The sequence below is a fragment of the Macaca fascicularis genome, chromosome 15, assembly GCF_037993035.2.
Source record: "Macaca fascicularis isolate 582-1 chromosome 15, T2T-MFA8v1.1".
NCBI classification, from domain to species: Eukaryota; Metazoa; Chordata; class Mammalia; order Primates; family Cercopithecidae; genus Macaca; species Macaca fascicularis.
Window position 1 is genome coordinate 35,442,858 of NC_088389.1, and position 6,000 is coordinate 35,448,857.

A 6,000-nucleotide genomic window follows, 5' to 3' on the forward strand; every position below is an offset into this window, starting at 1 on the left:
AGCTGCTGTGAGCTCCACCCAGTTCGCGCTTCCCAGCAGCTTTGTTTACCTACTTAAGCCTCAGCAATGGCTGGTGCCCCTCCCCCAGCCTCGCTGCTGCCTTGCCGGTAGATCACAGACTGCTGTGCTAGCAATGAGGGAGGCTCCGTGGGTGTGGGACCCTCCCGGCCAGGTGTGGGATATGATCTCCTGGTGTGCCTGTTTGCTTAAAGTGCAGTATTGGGGTGGGAGTTACCCGATTTTCCAGGTGTTGTGTGTCTCAGTTCCCCTGGCTAGGAAAAGGGATTCCCTTCCCCCTTGCGCTTCCCAGGTGAGGCAATACCTCGCCCTGCTTCAGCTCTCGCTGGTCGGGCTGCAGCAGCTGACCAGCACCGATCGTCCGGCACTCCCCAGTGAGATGAACCCAGTACCTCAGTTGAAAATGCAGAAATCACCGGTCTTCTGTGTCGCTCGCGCTGGGAGTTGGAGACTGGAGCTGTTCCTATTCGGCCATCTTGCTCCGCCCTGCAGAAGCTCTGTAATGACCATTTTTAACTCCATTCTTCTTTTCATCATCAGGTGCCCTCTGATTGCTTCAAAGGTCATGACTTATCTCGCAGTTCTGACACAGGCAAACATCAGGAAATAAACAAGTGACTCTTTTGGAGAGAAGTTTGTCCTTATAAGGCACATGCATTCATTCAACAACCAGACCCTTGAAACCTACCACAGATAAGGCACTATATTAGTGTTGTCCTGACTAAACAGAGAGGAATATGCTTGTCATCAAAGAAAAATTATCCCAAATGTTGGCAGTTGAATAATTTTTATAGCCAGTGAAGAACAAGAACATATTTTGAAAGTGTAGAAGACCTTCTCAAAATTCCATATTTAAACACCAAAACAACTTTGGAATGCTTGGATTCTGTGCTGTTCAGATCTGGTTTTCTATGTCAGGATCCAAGGCAGAAAAAATTCCTCCAGTATGTCGATCTCTCTCTTCATTCATCTTTTTCTCCTTTTGCCCCTTTCTCTCATCCTGTCTTTGTCTGCCACTCAATATCTCTCTGTTCCTTCCTTCTCTCTCTTCCTGTATCTCTCTGTGTGTGCCTTTTTATATTCTATCTCTTCTCCCCATGCCAACTGCTGCCTTCTGTTTCTTCCTCATCTCTATCCACTTATAAACTCATCTATTGCGGAGAGGAAAAAAATATCCATTCCATCCCCAATGCTTACCTTCCCTTCATTTTTGAACCAATGTTTGGTGAATAAGTGTGTCCTAAGGTTATCTTTATGGGACCTAAAAACCAGCTTCCATGATCATAGACATTTCTCAGGCATCAAGAAGAAAAACTACAAGTGCAAACTCATTCCTGTTTACAGCCCCAGAGCTGTGAATCAAAGAGCTTAACTAACTAAGGAGAAAACTCCAGGGAGTAGGAGATTGAACTCGTTGTCTCCAGTTAAAGATATTCATAAAAGATGGCTTAATTGTCCAATTTTCCCCTTGATTCCACCGGGAAAGGTATTCTGTGGGATGATATTTGTCTTGGGAATCTTAGAGGGTGGGTACACAAAGAAAAGATCCAAAGTACCCTCAGTCTCTCTTCTGTTCTACCCTCTATTTTCCCAGCCTTAATCACACTTTGGATACATCCCAGGGAGGTTAAAAAATACTGACTCCAACCACGTTTAAATAGAAATTCATATGACTGCTGGGCTCTGGGAATTTAGGTAGAACCATATCCCATTCAAAGGGATCTTATTGAGTCCCACTCACCAGGTATCCCAAAGGAAGTGACTTGCGTTTCTTTTCTCTGGTGAACAAGAGGAAATGCAGAAGGAGAAGAAGCAGAGATAATCATCTTTTTTGAGGTTTTATTGTTTCGTTGACAAACTTAGGTATGGTTTTACCAAATAAAAATAGTTTTCAAGGAAGAAACGAAACAAGGAGAGAAGGAAGAGAAGGGAAGGAAAACTAAATGAACAAAAACAACAGAACACAAACTTGCAAATAGAAAAAAACCAGTTGACACACAAAATCTAGAAAAAATGACTCAAAATTGAAAAGCTTCAGGTTCTCTCAAATTGATCTTTTGAGGATAATGGTTATTTATCGTGCCAATTGTGATTCTTAGGGGTGAGATATACAGGTATGTAGGACAAATAAAGAAGTATTTATAGCTCGAGATAATAATGTTTGAGGATTTATTTTGGCCTCTTTCATATCTAGGTTTAAGACATACAGCGAAGTTTATGCTATGGTTTGAATGTCTGCCCCCTTCAAAACTCATGTTAAAACTTAATTCCTAATGTGTCAGTGTTGAGAGGTGGGCCCTTTAAGAGGTGATTGGGTCTTGAGGGCTCTGCCCTTATGAATGGATTTATCCATTCATAGATTAATGCGTTAATTGATTAATAGGTTATCACGACAAGGGACTGGTAGCTTTGTAAGAAGAGAAAGAGAAACCTGAGCTAACATACTCAGCCCCCTTACTATGTGATGCCCTGAACTGCCTCAGGACTCTGCAGAGTCCTCACCAGCAAGAAGGTCCTCACAAGATGCAGCCTCTTGACCTTAGACTTAGCCTCCAGAACTGCAAGAAATAAATTCCTTTTCTTTAAAAATTACTTAGTCTCACGTATTCAGTTATAACAACAGATAGCAGACTGAGAGAGCTTATATGTGGGCAGCTTCTTTCTAGGTGTGATGACCCTGTATTTATTACCACAACTTTATATAACTTGGAGCAGAGGGACTTGGAGACTCTTTCAACTCAGTATCATTGAAGTCCAACAGCATTCTAGGCAAAACCCAGGGAAGACGGTTAAAAGAATATTGGCCAGTAGCAGCTTAGCAAACTCAAAGTGGGCTGTAAGCTAGTTTAGCTATAGGAACTGGATGCTCTGGGAAGGACATGCCCGACACTTGGTTCTCTGGGAAGGGCAACTCCACTGTACAGTAAGTGGGCAGATTGAATAGACAGATACAGGACGCAGGGAGCTCCGATGCCAGATACAGGAAGCTATGAATGCAAGCAGTATAGACAGCGTAGACTGTAAGGCAAAGACAAAGGTACCTGTGGTGAGTTTGGACAGATTGTAATACAATAGATCAGATGGAGACACCTCGGACTAAAGTCTGACACATTACAGACAGAGAAATGACATGTATGTGGTCACAAGGGGACTTAAAGTAGGACTGGTGAAAAACATGATTCTCACTGGAAAGTAAAGGACAAGTTATTACATCTTACCCCTCTTACCACTAAGAAAAAAGCATTGCATTTGGTAGGCCTCTTCATATTTTGAAGACAGCACACACCACATTTTTAATACTGCTCTGACAAATTTATCAAATGACTTGATAAACTTCCAGCTTTAAATAAGCTCTAGAACAAGGTAAGATTCTGCAGCTGGTTTAGACTGCGGTACAAGGGACTATGCTAATTGGATCATATGAATGGGCAGTACTCATGGTGGTAGATGTGTCAATGATAGATAGTGGCATTATATTGAGCCTCTGGTAAACTCCAATAGAAGAGTTGCAAAGCAGTGTTTCTGGAGCCACGAACTGCTAGGGAGCTACTGGGCTTTGGTAGAGTGGAGTGCCTAACCATGGGACATCCAGTGACAGAACCTGAGAATTGTCAGGCACAAAAAGTTGTAAGGTCAGATAGACACAGCAGCAAATTTGGCATGGGCCCTTGGTAGGTCTAGAGAGCAAAAGTAAACTTCAGAAACAGGTAGCCTGGACCCCCAGATCATCTAATTACGTTGCATTGAAGTCTGTCCCTCAGGCCACACCTATGGCCTCATGAGGATTTCAATACAACTAATTGAAAAAGAGAAAAGAAATCCTGGGCTTGGTTCATAGATGGATTGGCCATATATGTTTGTGGGAGCTGAAAATTGACTTCTGTTTCAGTTCAGATCTGATCAGGATGGCTCTAAACAACTGTGATCAGGGGAAACTCCCTGCTCAAAAAGTTCTTGTGCAGTATGCCTGGTCATATCTTGTGTAAATGGCCTGAGGTAAAGATATACATTAATTCTTTGGTGCTGGTGAGTGACTTAGTTGTTTGTCAAGGGCCTGGAGGGAGTAAGAGTGAAAGTTTTTATATCATAAGTTTTTCATAAACCTCATTTTAATGATTATGTAATATTACCCCCCAATGAATGTGTAGTATAGTTCCCTTAACCTTTCCCTTATTGATGGAAACTAGTCTGTAACTAATTCTTGTCTCTTAAAAATTATGCTGTAATTAGACAACTTTCTGCATAAAAGTTTTTTCAGTATTGAGCAAAAATGTAGAAACTTTCAAAAGTCAAAACCTATATCATTAATGATCAAACTTCAGTGACTCCTATTTTGTTACACATTGTGGCACCTAGATCACAGTTGACTTCTACCCTACAAATTAGCTATCAACTCGAGTGCCTTCAACATTTGTTTAAGTGAAACATTCACCATCATAACAGCGTTAGTCTTTGACCTCATCTTCAATGACCTTGACCTCCCTTGCACTTTAGTCATCTTTTCTCATGGCCATATCATGAAGTCGAAAATTGCTTTACCTAAAAAATATTAAATCTAGTGCCATATCCACTTAGAAATAGCAAGATAGTACATAGAGATCAACTCTGCGCACTTTAATTCAAGAGGGAAAATGAGAATCCACCAGAATCACGAAGGACACCCCAGATCCCAGAGAGGAGAATGCTGGCGAATGGACCCTGTGACTGCATCCAGCTGCTAAAAGTGAGTAAAGCACCAGTATGTGAGAGAGGCAGAGAGCCTCCCTCTGTGACTCACCTATCCACTGAAGATCTGAGCAACCCAGGCAGAAAGAGACAATTTTTTTTCTTTCAAGCCCTGGAGTTAACTTGGGGAGAAGCTTGGAGATGCTTTGAGGAAAAGACACCAAAAAAGCTGCAGACATTTTCCCAGACCCAGAACGGAGAGCAAATTGCCATTTTTAGTCCAAGTGCATACAAAGTCAGCTATTCTTTGGCAGTGTGGCTGTGCAAGCATTTTAGTCTCAGGCCAGAGATTGGAGCACCTGCTCTGGAACACGGTAGCAATCTCCACAGCCAGAACTGTGGAAATTGTCTCAGCAGTAGGTGCTATAATTGTGCTCCTATTGCAAGCCTGCAGTGGGAGGAGAGCTGCTACAGCTGCAGCTTCTCCTGGGCAGCAACACTTGCAGCCAAGGTCAGCTTGGTGCCCTGAAATTGATCTATGTGTGCCATTGATGGGTGCCCCACCCTGCTCCCCTGAGATTGTGGTGCAGCGGGGCCCTCTCTGCTCCACTTCCAGGCAGAAATCAAGACATTTGACATGCCTGTTTGTCCAGACTAGCAGCATGAGATGCCCAACCCTTCCTGGACATAGATCTTAGTGCAGCGAGGCTCTTCTCTGCTCCACAGCCAGGCAGATCTTCAGGCATTCAGAACACTTGTTCACCTAAATCAGCAGCCTGACCCACCCTACTCTTCCTGTGCAGAGATCCTGGTGCAGAGAGACCCCATCGCTACATGCTCAGACAGATCTACAGGCAGTCAGAGCACCTGCTTCCTTCATCCATCAACCTGTGTTGCCTCCACCCCTCCTGTGCAGAGATCTTGGTGCACAGGGGCTCTCTCTGATCCATGCCCAGGCAGATCTCCAGGCATTGAAAGCACCTGTTTGCCTGGTTCAGCAACCCGAGATGCCACATCCCTCCTGTGCAGAGATCTTGGTGTAGGGGCTCCCCTCTGCTTCATGCCAGGCAAATCTCCAGGGATCTGAGCATTCACTCTCCTGGGTTAAAAGCTTAGGCAGCCCTCTGTCCCCATGCAGAGAACGTGGAACTAAGGAGGTTTCCCAGCTCCACACCTAAGCACACCTCTGGGATCCTGGTGGCCACCCACTGGATTCTCCATTGGCCTTGGTTCTTATGCCTGCCATCAAGGCACCTGCAGGTAAACCTGCCCAGTCCAGCCTTGCTCTTCATGACTCAACCCACAGGCATGGGCAGG